The sequence below is a fragment of the Grampus griseus genome (genome assembly GCF_964374135.1).
Source record: "Grampus griseus genome assembly, chromosome: 21".
Taxonomy (NCBI): domain Eukaryota; kingdom Metazoa; phylum Chordata; class Mammalia; order Artiodactyla; family Delphinidae; genus Grampus; species Grampus griseus.
This window is the reverse complement of record NC_139015.1, coordinates 19,559,704-19,575,072: the sequence shown is the minus strand read 5'-3', so window position 1 is coordinate 19,575,072 and position 15,369 is coordinate 19,559,704. Positions and strand designations below refer to the sequence as shown.

Genomic DNA, 15,369 nt, shown 5'->3' with positions numbered 1-15,369 from the left:
CAGTGCATCTAAGTATGCATGCACACATATCTACAATATATTTTTATATATATATTATATATACACACCTGAATGTATATTATACATACATATGTATATATATATAATATTTAATTTTTTTTTTTTTTTTTTTTTTTTTTTTTTTTTTTTTTTGCGGTACGCGGGCGTCTCACTGTTGTGGCCTCTCCCGTTGCGGAGCACAGGCTCCGGACGTGCAGGCTCAGCGGCCATGGCTCACGGGCCCAGCCGCTCCGCGGCATGTGAGATCTTCCCAGACCGGGGCACGAACCCGTGTCCACTGCGCCACCAGGGAAGCCCAATATTTAATGTTTTAAATGCAACAAAAATTATGCAGTAAAAAGGATCTCCAAAATTATGTCAATAAAATTTTAGTGTTTCCTTACTCTCTTTCAAAAGGTTTTCATTGCCTTTATAGCAACAGAATGGTCACTGAAGCATAACATGATAGGGACGAGTTCTGACTGTATTGATGGACTGATGTTTAAGAAAAATGAATAGCTTCGTGCAATGACTATTTTATTCACGTTCTTGGTGTTAAAAAACAATTGCTGAAAGTCTGTAAAATCTCTAAAGAGCTATATCAACTAAATTATGACATAAAATGAGAGATTGAGAAAAATGTACTTCATGTTTAGTAATCATTCTAAGGCTAAATAAGTGAACGGCAAAGGTTTCCAGTATTTGACCCTAAATACTTTCTTCTGCTCTATACTGCTTTAGAGATATAAGGGATTGGAAACAGTACTGAAGAGAAGGCAGGATGAAAAAATATATATTTACTTTATTTTCCTTTTCTTTTATAAAATCTTCCAAAAATAAAAATTCAGAGAGATGTATAACAAAAACCCAGGTAGATATCATTAAAACTTAATAAAGGCTAATGATTTACTATGTTTACAAAAATTATTTTAAATAAAATGAAGCATTAGCTAGAGCTGAAATCCACATTTTGCTCCTCCAAAAATCCCATTTGCCTTCTATGTCTGAGAGGCAACCACTACTCTGAATTTAGTTTGCATCTTTTAATTCAATGTTCACACATGATCTGTAAATTCAGAGTGAGGATGAAATAAAGACTAAGAGTTTCTTTACCACCTACATGCCATGACTGAAAGAATTACAACGAAATGATTTAACTTAACAAACAGAAAAGTGAATCCAAAGAAAATAGAAGACAGAGGTATGGGGAGCACAAAAAATTGGTATAAAAGTGTGAATACCAATTTAATGTACATTTTTTCTCATTTCAATATTAATAATATCTATTTCTGTATTAAGTTAAAAAGAGAACTAAAATTCTAGATAATGATTCCAAGGAAAATAGAGAAGGGGTTTTCTACACACACTGTAATTATTACTTACCCCTAAATCACCCCTTGTCTTACTTAAAAGGAAGAATGAGTTATACAAAAGATTTACATTTATTAGAATAATTCACAGTTAAGGAGCTATTTAAAGATGTAAAGGCAATTGCTGAAAAATTAGAAACATCATATAGAGCTTGGAAATCAGCAAAGGAAAAATATATAAATAAAGTAATATTTCATTAAAGTAAGACATTAGCACATTGTATTTTTAAATTTCAGATACACAATCCGTACATGTTATTAAGAAGTCATACAGGAAGAATGAAAATAAAAGTGTAGATAAGCATGTACTTTGTACAATTTATTTTAAAAGTTATTAATCAGTTAATATTCATGTCAAAAAGAAATAAATTTAAGACTGAAAATGCTTTCATGACAGAGAGGCACTGTGGTACTTGACTGAGAAAATATAACCATTATATACCTGCTTCCTCCCAGCCATAAACCCAGACAATTAAAAAAGAAAAAAATATAAATATTCACAATACTAGTATGAGATTATAATACACATCTATCAGTAATTGAAAGATTAAGCATACAAAAGATTAACAAGGGTATAGAAGATATGAACAATAATAAAATTAGAAAATTTAACTTAATATGTAACCCTGCACTAGTATGATTTTTGCATGAAGTAAACTAATTCAGATATCAACAATAAAAAATACGATAAAAAAGAAAACTTTTTTTTGTAAACTGAAAAATATACCCTGCCACACAATGAAGAAGAAAAATTGGTGAATATTATAAATATTAACTAATAAATAACAAAGAAATACTAGACTTCAAAACTTATAGGATTCACTAACCATAAAGGAAAAGTCTGATAAACTGACTTCATCAAAATTAAAATTTGTTTTTCACCCAAAGACATCTTTAAGAGTTTATGTACTTAAGCCACAACCTGGGAAAAAATATTTATAAGACACTTATCTGGCAAATGACTTTTAACCAGAATATATAAAGAACTCACACACACAAAATAATAAAAAGACATATGACTCAAGTAATAAGTTAGAAAAATAGCTGAACAGACTCTTTACCAAGGAAGAAATATAAATGGCCAAAACCACATTAAAAAATGCTCAACATCTTTACTCATCAGGGTTATAAAAATTAAAACCACGATTATGTTCCATTTAAATACTCATTAGAAGAGTAAAAATTAAGAACTTTTCACAATACCAAATGTTGGAGAAGATTTGTAAAAATTGAAACTATTATTCATTGCTGTTGAGAAGTTAAACAGCACAAATATGTTGGAAAATTGTTTGGCTGTGTCTTATAAAATTAAACATAAATCTACCAAAAAAGACAACAAGATCTAAAAAATTAAATGCTCATCAGGCAAAAGAGTAGACAGAAAGAAATTGAATTATAGTGGTAAACAGAATTCCTCAGAGGAGCAAATATACTGTAAATTCTGAAGCAACAGAACATGCTTCAAATTTGAGCCATTATAATTTTTGAACTAATTTTATAGAAAGTATTTGAAGTTACCTATCATATAAACTTGCTTGATACGTTCATTCATGCTAAGTCAATTTTTCTGAGTAACCTAGTTTGTAAACCAGACTGTGTAACTTTGTCACTAGGCAAATCAAGAAAGACTGACTTTTGTACCCTCAAAATTCATATGTTGAAGCCCTAACTTGGAGATAGGGCCTTAAAGAGGTAATTAAAGCTAAATGAAGTCATAAGAGTCAGACTTTAATCCAGTAGGACTGATATCCTTTTAGAAAAGGAAGAGACACCAGAAAAGGCTATGTGAGGATACAGCAAGAAGGTGGCCATCTGCAAGTGGATGAAATGAAGCCTGTAGGAACCTGGGTCTCGGACTTTCAGCCTCCCGAACTGTGAGAAAATAAATTCTTGTTGTTTAAGTCACCTGGTCTGTAGTATTTTGTTATGGTAGCTCTAGCAAACTAATACATTTTATATACAAAACATTGCTATAAAACCTGCCGTTCTATGAATAAAAAAAAAATCTCCAAGTGTCACATATTGTATGATTTCCTTTATATACCATTCTTAGAATGACAAATTATAGATGTGGAGATCAGACTAGTTTTTGCTAGAAATTAAGGATGGGGGAGGGGAAGGAATGAGTGTGACTGTAAAGAACAGTATGCGGGAGATCTTGCAGGGGATGGAATCATTCTGCATCTTGATTGTAGTGGTGGTTACACCTTTCTACACACGCTATAAAATGTTATAGAACAATACACACTCATTGGACCAATGTCAAATTCCTGGTTTTGACATTTTACTATGGTTATATAAGATGTAACATTATGGGCTTCCCTGGTGGTGCAGTGGTTGAGAGTCCACCTGCCGATGCAGGGGACACGGGTTCGCGCCCCGGTCTGGGAATATCCCACATGCCGCAGAGCGGCTGGGCCCGTGAGCCATGGCCGCTGAGCCTGTGTGTCCGGAGCCTGTGTGTCCGGAGCCTGTGCTCCACAACGGGACAGGCCACAACAGTGAGAGGCCTGCGTACCGCAAAAAAAAAAAAAAAAAAAGTAACATTATGGGAAACTAAGTAAAGAATACACAGATTCTCTCTGTACTATCTTTTTAATTTCCTGTGAGTGCATAATTATTTCAAAATGAAAAGATTTTTTTAAAAACACCTGCCATTCTGGTTGAAATAAATAGTACCTCTTTAGCTTTTCGACAAGTTTGGATCCCTGATCAAAATCACATGAAGAAAATCTTATTAGACATCATCACTGGATGAGGGATCTGCAGTGCCACAAGAAGCTTTATGCTCCAACTGGCATATTCTCTTCTTTTTTTGATGTATTAATGTATATTCATTTGAAAAAAGATATAGATATGGAGATAAATACAAAAAGTATAAAGATAGACTGATTACAAAATGTAAGTCCAAATGGCAAAAACAAAGTTCTGGGGGGAAAAAAAAAGTGGCAGTATATGTTCATGTGCATACAGGAGTGGGGCGATGGGGTGAGAAAGCTGTAAGAATAAGCAAAAATTAGTAAAATCAATTAGAATATTAAACTGCAATTACTCCTTGCATGTTCCAATTTGTTCCTTTTCCCCTATTAAATGTTATGGGGTTTTTGTTTTTGTTTTTTGCAGTACGCAGGACTCTCACTGCTGTGGTCTCTCCCGTTGTGGAGCACAGGCTCCGGACGCACAGGCTCAGCAGCCATGGCTCACGGGCCCAGCCGCTCCACGGCATGTGGGATCTTCCCGGACCGGGTCACGAACCCGTGTCCCCTGCATCGGCAGGCAGACTCTCGACCACTGTGCCACCAGGGAAGCCCTAAATGTTATGTTTGAAGATACCTGACGCCTTGGCTAGTATTTTTTCGATACATGACATGGTTAGAGTAAGGGAATCTGGAACAACATTCAGCTGGAAACAATTCTAAGCAAACATTTGATCCACTGATAATACATTCTGGAAAGCGTCACTAAGACCCTTTTTTGCATGTCATCCCTCTGACACCAGGAACTGTGGCCAGCATGTTCATCACTGCATCTCCATTATTTAGGATTTATGTTTATCTCAGGAAGGTCAACAAATATTTGTTGAATTAGAACTGACTAGTTGTTAAAAGCAATTAACAATTGTATTTTCCAATTAACAAAATGGATAAATATGGCGTTCCTGTTCAATTCAGCAACACTTGCAGAAATGGTATTTCACTACTCATTTTTTTTTTACCATGTCTTCTCTACCCTCTCTTTGCTCTGTGTGGATGACTCCGTCTATCTTTACTTCTCCATTTTAGTGTACATATGACATACTTGTAAATATTACATATTTTCACTTTCTTTCCCTTCTGGGCCAGTCTGTTATTAAATTCTACTTCTCACAAAATCTCCAAAATCAATATAAAATTTTAAAAGCTAAAATGCTTAGCCAATCTGAGTTCTGTTTTTACTGCAATATATTCCTCCACTGGATAGTCTGAATCTTTCTCCCCAGTATATCTAGACCATCTCCAACTCATTATCATGCTAATACGTTTAAATATCTATTTTATCAAATCACATGCCTTTTCCATTCTTGATAACATTAATGTGTCCTATGATACTAAAATGAAGTATGCTTAATGAAACCAAAAATTAAAATGAATCTCAAGCATAACTATGATTCCAGTAGAACTTGTTAAGCCTTTACTTTAGAAGTAATATTACTTCTGAACTCAGTCTTAATGCCAACGGGGCCACACTATACTCAGGTTATTTAAGTGATAACAGAATCCAGGTCCTTTCTTCCTTGCTTTCTCACTCTCTGTAACTCTCTCCTCACAGCCTGTAAGCCCATCCTTGCCCGCAGACCTCACTCTAATTAAAGTAAGTTGGGATATCGCCAGCCCTGCTGAGAACAGTATTATGAGTGTAGACTCCCTGATTCTACGCCCTTCTCAGCTCCAACTTCATCACCCACTGATTCTTCTCTCAGTATAGCAGCTAACAAAAAATAGATAAAGAGATAAAAAAATGGATGACTGATGCTGTATGGAAGAGATAAAACAGTAGTGGGGAAAATAGTTCAAAATGGTTTCAATTTCTTTAAGCCTTTTGCATGATCAGGAAGCTGCTAAAGTTCAGTCAGACCCATAGCTATCAAAGTTTGCAGGCTAAGCCCCTCACACTCACCGGAGGAGTAGTCAGTAAAGCAGTGGGGTCAGTGAGATTTAGAAGCAGATGACTGGGCTTCTATTGCCATTTACTGATAGAGTGATTCTAATTGGTAACTTAACCTCTTTATTTTTTATTTATATATTTATTTATTTATTTTTGTGGTACGCGGGGCTCTCACTGTTGTGGCCTCTCCCGTTGTGGAGCACAGGCTCTGGATGCGCAGGCTCAGCGGCCGTGGCTCACGGGCCCAGCCGCTCCGCGGCACGTGGGATCTTCCCGGACCGGGGCACAAACCCGCGTCTCCTGCATCGGCAGGAGGACTCTCAACCACTGCGCCACCAGGGAAGCCCCTATTCATTTATTTTTTAACATCTTTATTGGAGTATAATTGCTTTTCAATGGTGTGTTAGTTTCTGCTTTATAACAAAGTGACTCAGCTATACAAATACATATATCCCCATATCTCCTCCCTCTTACAAAGAAATAGAAAATATAAACAGACCAATCACAAGCACTGAAATTGAGACTGTGATTAAAAATCTTCCAACAGACAAATGACCAGGACCAGATGGCTTCACAGGTGAATTCTATCAAACATTTAGAGAAGAGCTAACACCTATCCTTCTCAAACTCTTCCAAAATACAGCAGAGGGAGGATCACTCCCAAACTCATTCTACGAGGCCACCATCACCCTGATACCAAAACCAGACAAAGATGTAACAAAAAAAAGAAAACCACAGGCCAATATCACTGATGAACATAGATGCAAAAATCCTCAACAAAATACTAGCAGACAGAATCCAACAGCACATTAAAAGGATCATACACCATGATCAAGTGGGGTTTATCCCAGGAATGCAAGGATTCTTCAATATACACAAATCAATCAATGTGATACATCATATTAACAAATTGAAGGAGAAAAACCATATGATCATCTCCATAGATGCAGAAAAAGCTTTCCACAAAATTCAACACTGATTTACGATAAAAACCCTCCAGAAAGTAGGCATAGAGGGAACTTACCTCAACATAATACAGGTCATATATGACAAACCCACAGCCAACATCGTTTTCAATGGTGAAAAACTGAAACCATTTCCTCTAAGATCAGAAACAAGACAAGGTTGTCTACTCTCACCACTATTATTTAACCTCTTTAAACATATCTCTTCCTCTCTATAATGGGGAAAAAAACACACATGCAAGATTTGAGGCGCGACAAACAAAATACTTTGTGTAAGTCTTTATAAACTAGAACTCACTCTAAACTGTAATATATATATATATTTTTTATAGTTCAGGCACAAGAAACTAAGCACTGTATTTTCCTTATACTGGCAGTATAACTAATGGTCTAGCAATGATGTCTTGGATATCATGCTCTAAAACACATTTTTTAAATCTTATCTACAAATTTCATGGATTGTACATAGGTTTCCAATGTTAAACACATATTAACCATGTATTTCAGATTATTTGACATCTGATGACTTACTGGCCCTGGAGAGAATGCCCACACAAGGCTAGCTAATTCCTAGAGGTACTAAACAACTCACTTGTAAGCATATCTTTGATATGCAAACCAGTCAGTCAGGAGCCCATACCCAGAACAGATCCTTTGGCTCTCGGAAGGCTTATACTCTGGGCCACTACCCACCTATTCTATCATCCCAGAGACAGAGATCAGCCAATTAGTGACAGTCCTTACAGCCCAGAATCTGCCAAAATTACACTAACTATCCAATCCTAAACCTGCTAAGCCTGCTACCCTTGCCCATTCCTTCCCATTGCAACCACAATTAAGTCTTTGGCCCATGTTTTCCCCTTACTCCTTTCCTCATGACCCTAGTGCTTCCCTGTGTGGCCTTGAGTGGCATGCTGTTCTTCCCTGTTTCTAAGAACCTGTGACTATAAAAACTTCTCCTTCCATGACAGTGTCTGTATATTTTACCACACCTGTTAGCAAACAAGTCCTGGGTAACCTTAAAAGAATAATTATGCTCTTTGAACATTTTCTGTCCAGTATTTTCTTGTTTTACAAGATGTTAGTTCTTTAAATAGGGACTGTTGATCACTTTTTTTGTAATTCCAACTTGTTTACAAAAATATTTTAAATGAATTTGTATAAATGCAGATATGTTCAGATGAAGGAAACATGGAGAATTTAAATAATAATCATAACATTAAAACATATCTGTAAGAATCCACAGAGGACCATAGGATTAATTTTAACTTAGTTGTGAAAACTTGATGTAAAATAGAATGAGTGAAAAGTAATTTCAAGGCTTTGGAATCATATTTGTTAATTATATACCCATGAATTTCTTATTTTTCTCTTCCTTTGACTAGACACTTGTCTGAATAGTGAATCAAAGCAGAGAATAAACCTACACTGGAAAGATTTTTTTTATCCTCTTCTATCTTCAGTCCATAAATCAGTTAATGGAGAAACTGAACTAGTTTTCTAAACCATTGTGTTTACCATTTATGTACCTTGAAAGGACTTTGACATAATAACAGAAGCAGCAATCATGGATTCTGTTACAGATGAAGAAGTCAGAGGAGAGTGTCACAGGTTTTGAACATAAATTTATGAAATAAAACAGGAAATGTCTAAATGCATTGCTACTGCAGTAGCTGGCTTAAAAAAAGGCTATGACAAGGTTATGTTATGTTATCAAGATTGAATTCCCAAGCATGTGAGTTGAGGTAAAAAATAAGAACAGAAGACAGGTATCTGTAAAAATATAATAAAATACTAGGAATCTACCACTGAATAATAAATGGTAAGAAAAGTCCAGCAATAAGAAGTCAGAGTACTTGACTCTCTTAATCTAAACAAAGTACAAAGAAATGCTATAATAAAGAATATATATGCATTTGCCCAGAAATTTTACAACAAAGTGCATCTTTTTAAATCTTCCAAGAGGCATAATGAAGGTCTGACACCCCAGGGAACTTAGTATTGTTGCCATAGTCCATAAGTATTTACCCAACATTCTTTTTCTAAATACCTAATGTATGAATAGAATATCGAAGGGATATTATAACCACATTCACATACACTGATATATGAAGAGACAATTCAAATGTGTTGTTTCTGTACCACCACCTTCTCCAAACACCCTCCTCCACAATATAAACTATGTTGGAAAATACAGTATTTAATAAGAAAAACTGTCTACTATTCTATTTAATGCTAATAAGTAGTCCTACTTAAAGTCTGGTATTTCCTCATCATTCATTGTTATAACAGAAATTTATATGTATTTTACCATGATTAAAAATGTAAAAACATTCAATAATTACATAAAATGTGATAAAGCTACTTTTATCTTGCTCAACTTGGTATGGGAATGGGACTTCTGGTCCATCAAATACTGAATAATACCTTGTCTATACAGTAAATAGAGCATCAACTTCAGAACAGTAAGACTACAAAAAATAAACTTAGTTTATCCAAACAAGCATTCGTCATAGAAGATATAAAGACTGAAGCCAGGCGTATAAATTTTTCACTCTAAAGTACCTCACAAAAAGATCTGAGAAGAAATGAAGGTGAAACATTGATTTTGATGCTTTCTCAGAAGTAGACCTAGTACCTAGCAGAATGCCTAACCCAAAGTAGATGATCCAAAATTTTTCTGAATTATTGAATGATATTAATTAAATATATCACTGCAACATGTCATGGAAACACAAATGACAGAAATTTTTACTTTGTGCTCTTAAAGAGGCAGGGTTAGTTGATGACAATCAACCTGAGAAGGAGTTTATCATGGGTGGAGGCAGCAAGAATGAGTAGAGCCATTCCAGCCTGAGTGAGAATCATGAGGAAAAGCACCAAGGCATGCAGCGAAGTCCATTATAAACCCTAGAACTTTTGATAAGTATAGATGAATACAGTGATCAAAAGCAGACTGAGGACTTTGCTGGTGGCACAGTGGTTAAGAATCCGCCTGCCAGTGCAGGGGACACAGGTCTGAGCCCTGGTCCAAGAAGATCCCACATGCCGCAGAGCAACAAAGCCCGTGTGCCACAACTACTGAGCCTGCACTCTAGGGCCTGCGAGCCACAACTACTGAGCCTGTGCACCACAGCTCCTGAAGCCCGCACGCCTAGAGCCCGTGCTGTGCAACAAAGAAAAGCCACTGCAATGAGAAGCCCATGTACTACAACGAAGAGTAGACCGACCCCGCTCGCTGCAACTAGAGAAAAGCCTGCACGCAGCAACGAAGACTCAACGCAGCCAACAATATATAAATTAATTTAAAAAAGAAAAAGAAAGCAGACTGAGATTTAACGAACATTCCATCTCAGTTTGTGATGTCTACTCTGAAGTTATGTGTTCATCTAAATTTCTTCAGATCATAGACCTTAACTGTAAGTACCTTTACCTAATATGTTTTCAGACCATCCTCCCTTGCTTGCATCTACCTCATGCCAGAAGTGTGAAATACGGTCCATATGTTGTGGAAGTTCAAGTAAACCACTGTTTATTCTTCTGGCTTTGAGAACTCATAAATCTCAGAGTAGTACAGTGCAAACATATGTAATTGAATCCTTACTATATCCAAGAGGAATACGTTTTCTTTAAGTAGCTTCTGCTACATTTTTCTTAGTCCTTAGTTGTTGTATTCTATTTTAAGTTAAACAAAGTAACTTGCCTCAAAATATTCCAAAAGCAAAGTAGCTATAAAAGCAAAATGAATGAATGGTACTTTGGTATTTTTCTTTGATAGTAGAGATTTCTCAGAGTCTTATATTCTCGTTCAAAAGAGGTACAGAGTATTGTCAGTTTGAAAGTTATTCCCAGAAGTTCTAACAAAACCCAAAACTTCAGAATTATAGATCGTCAATTGGAAGCAAGCTAATGTGACCTCTTTTGATAGAAGCCTATTAAGATGTACACTTTCCATTGTCACTGAGAATCCAAGGTTCCTAACTTCAGAAACAGCCAACATCCATTTTGTGCTCACTGATTCAGGTACTGTATTAATTTTCTAGGGCTGCCATAAAAAATTACCACCGACTGGGTGGCTTAAACAACAGAAATTTACTTTCTGGAGGCTGGAAGTCCAAAATTAAGGTCTAGGAAAAGTTGGTTTCTTCAGAGGCCTCTCTCCTTGGCTGGTAAATGGTTGTCTTCTTCCTGTGTCTTTACAGGGTCTTCTCCCTGAAACTGTCTGTGCACAGATATCACCTTCTTATAAGGACATCAGTCATACTGGATTAGGGCCTACCCTAATTACCTTATTTTAACTTAATTACCTCTTTAAAGACCTATCTCCAAATACAGTCACATTCTGAGGTACTGTAGGTTAGGACTCTAACATATGAAGTTTTGGGGGACACAATTCAGTCCATAAAAGATAGACTACTTTATATACATGATTTTATTTGATCGTAAAAACCAACCTGTGAGACACTATTTTTATATACATTTTACAGATGAGAAAAGTAAGCAAAGGGATGGTTAATAACTAGCCCAAGTTCACACAGGCAGTAAGTGAAGAAGCTCTCACGTATAAATCCTGACATTCTCACTTCAGTACCCGTGCTATTCACAACCACCCAATATTGTTATTGAGATTAGCTAACCTTCTAGATGAAATCTCTCCTATATGAATTTCTTCAGAATCTCTCCTTTACATCTCAAAAACCTCTCTGTATCTATCAACATTATTTTGAATCATTTTTCTTCTTTCTAAAGTAGAAAGATATTACCTTACTGACAAGACTTTAGCTTTGTGCTACAAATTCCCCTTTTACAGAGCTTCAATCTTTCTTTTTACCAGATTTTCATGGTCTCCTTTTTCCATCACAGTGTTTGATCTAAAGTACTCTCAAAGGTTCTCTTTCCCATTCCATTTACTATCAAATACCTCTTTAAAAATAAGTGATGTCAGCTAGTCAGCTACACCCAACTGAAATAACTTTTTCTTTTCCTTCACCAGTGAAACTCAGATCATTTAACTAATAGCCTTTTTCTCAGCCAGCCCTCATTGGGAGCCATGTACCTAATTCATAAAATTTCCTCTGCACTTACTACTCTGATACAACACTCTTTCTTTTCCTCTGACACCTCTGATGGTTTGCAAAGAGTTTTTACAAGACTTGCTAAAGCCCCTTTGGGTTTAATAGACAAAATATTACATTCATTAAGATTCCTTCCTTCAGTGGAGAGCCAAAATGAAGAGAAGTGAAGATATCTCAAGGACATAAAGTGGTAACAAAAGTCAGTAATTTCTGAAGACGTCCTGGCATCTGTGTTTTGTTAACTAAAAAACAAAAACAATTTGTTTGTTTTTCTAAAGGGAGTCTAAAAAGGAAAGTGGGTGTAGGGGGCAGGTAAAAGTTAGGTTGGATTGAATTGTTTTGACTAATGTATATAAGATGCTTCACCAGGTAGGATACTTCTGGGAAAGAGAACCTAGACATGTAACTACCAAAAATTACTACAACAACAAACATTGGTGGCTAAAGGGTTGACAAGGGACCTCGGAGAATATGCATATATTGTGAGGGATTTAAATGTGTTAGCTGTGGATTGTAGAATATATCCCATCTTTATCTGTCTCCCTGAAAAATTTTCAATAGTTATATGTTGTTCACTATTGTTTTTTGTGCGAGTAGATCCTTTAGGGGTATTCAGAGCTTTTAATTTCTAAGGTGGGAAATGGGATGTAAAAGCCATGATGAGAAGGGGTCAGCTAATATCTAAATAGTTTAGCATCTTCAAAGAAAGTTAAAGTGAAAAAGAAAAATGAACACATAAAAACAAATGATTTCTAGTATATTATCCAGTGATGATTAAATGATTAATTGCACTTACTTATATTCAGTAAGTTTGTCTACATAGGAAAATAAAATTGAACTTAATTCTCTAGAAATTTGATATGATTTAAAAGCACCTTTAGATCACACGCACACACATAAAAACACACACATACATACAAACACACACACACATTAACTGGTTGGAAGATTAATTATCCAGCTTACCATTTAGGAAAATAGAGATCATGTACTTCTATTTCTCCTTGTTGGTGAACTCAAAAATTATTCAATGGCGAGATACTATACACCACAGAATTCTAAAACTATTCTCTGAAACTGACCAGTCGTATTCATTTTTTCATATAAATACTCTTTTTTTCTTATATTAGTTTTCCTTTTAGAAAACTGTTCCAATTCTGTACCGCCATGCATATAATGAGTAACAGAAGCATCAAAGATGATAATGATGATATTACTTACAATTAATCTCCTAACTAACAAAGGTTCTCAACATAAAAAAAGAAGAGGAAAGGGCACTCTCTGATGTGATCTCTATGCATATTCCAGGGGGAATGCTTATCATACTAGGTCATTAAAGACTTCCATTTTTATTCGGCAGAAGTGCTATTGCAATTTCATATTTAATTTTATTACAACATAATCTTTTGGTACCAGGGAAAAGAAAAGACATACCTAAGTTCACACATAATACAGCATATGGAAACGGTCTCCCTGGCTCCTTTTCCAAGCACACTCTTAGGCCCTATTGCAAAGTAAATTCTTTCTATATCCTTTGTGGGTGGGGTTAAAATTGGAGAGCACATTGAAAGATAAGTGACTGCAGCTATTGGGCATTTCACAACTTCAAGAGGTTACTTTCAGCCTTGACTCTAGACTGAGTCACTGTCTCCTGGAAGATGTCGTAAAAGCGTTCCAAATCAAAGCCTTGGTATATTCAAATGCTTACCTTCCAATCAAGATAGTTGGAATTCTTCAAATTGCTAATTCAAGAGAAATATCCTTAAGTGATTTAATATTGACTTCGCACTGAACCATGTCAGGTTTACTAACAAACACAGATCCATCAATGGGTGGGTGTGTGGTTTTTCTCTCCCCTTCCCTTTATAACCCCACCTTTGTGGCCCAAGTTTTACCTCAAGGACTACCAAAGGAGCTAAGAAATTGCTTTCTTTTTTAGCGGGACCCTGCGGATGGCTCAGAAACAGACATTTGGTATGCTGGCAAAATACTGTACTATGAGTGTCCACTAATGATGTCCCATTGTTTGAAAATCTCCTTCTCCGTGTGGAGCTGCAGTAATTGAGAGCTGACACAGGCACAACTCTGTTTCCTCAGGGGCTACACAGTTAATATTCGTCAACTCTGTGCTTTCTCTGTCATTCTGGGTTACTGGAGTGCTTACCACATACTTTGAATCACATAGGGGAATAAAATTACATATTTCACTTGAGCATTATTATTGCCCCCTTTTCCCTGAGTTGGTCTGAAGTCTTTCTCAAAAGAAATTTTAAAAAAATCATCTTTGCAAAAGTAACCCGTAGATGTAAGAGCATGTGCTGTGTCAGGGAGCCATTCACTTCCTGAATATATATTGTTTCTTTTGCCAGTAATCTTCAGATGACATGGATAAATCGGGATAAAGCATGAAAACTATTAATACTACAACATACGCAATCAGTTAAATATGTCATAAAAAATGACTGGCACTTTTAATTATGTACTTATTATTTTGCCTTAAAATATTTGACCTCTAAAACATATGAGGAAACAAAAGTTTTCCTGGTACCTATGCTAATCAGTTAAATGAAAATTAAAACCCAGCTCTGGGTAAGTCTAAATCTTGGGTCTATAACTGTTAAACAGCTCTGGCTCATAATTGTTTCCTTGCTTTCCAGGGAGATGAGATATACTTATTCTGCTTCCTACCCTTCCTTTGATTCACACTGTATTTTGAGAAATAACCACTGTTACACAACTGACATGTGCTAAAATGAAGCCTATCCTGTGGACCACATTAACCAAGAGATTAGCAACTGATTTAACTGTAAGTTTATGTATTTATAGTAGATCCTCACAAGGGAAGCTTTAACAGCCCCTTGTATACATTGTTCCATTCTATTCTACCTCTCTTCTAAATATATGATATTATAATAATTTCAGATTTTTTAATGGATAAGCATTTACAATTTTTCAAATATTTTAAGCACTTTAGCTTCCCCATAACATAACATTTTATGGGCAATAACTAATAAATATTTACATTAAAAATATTAACATGCTCTTATTTCAAAGATCTGTTAAATGTATCATTTGAGAAAATTATATTAACTTAAATAAATGCTTTTTATAATATTGCCAGAATTGGTCAGCAATAAACCACGTTAGAGCAATATGTGAGCAGATATATAGTTTTCTAAATTGCTTTTCCAAAAGCACGTCTGAAAGGAAAATTAAATGTGGTCTTTGAACATGAATCATTAAATAAATTCAAAGCATTGCAAAAGATATAGAAAGAGTTAATTACATTGGTAAAGCTTAATTAAATGATCTTAG

General features: G+C 35.6%; 1 protein-coding gene across 3 annotated transcripts in view; it reads right to left on the bottom strand.

The window, feature by feature from the left end:
• SGCZ (sarcoglycan zeta) overlaps nucleotides 1-15,369 on the bottom strand; it is a gene marked incomplete at both ends in the record, with an annotated part of 903,085 nt that overhangs the window by 440,425 nt on the left and 447,291 nt on the right. The gene's annotated exons all lie outside the window — the stretch shown is intronic.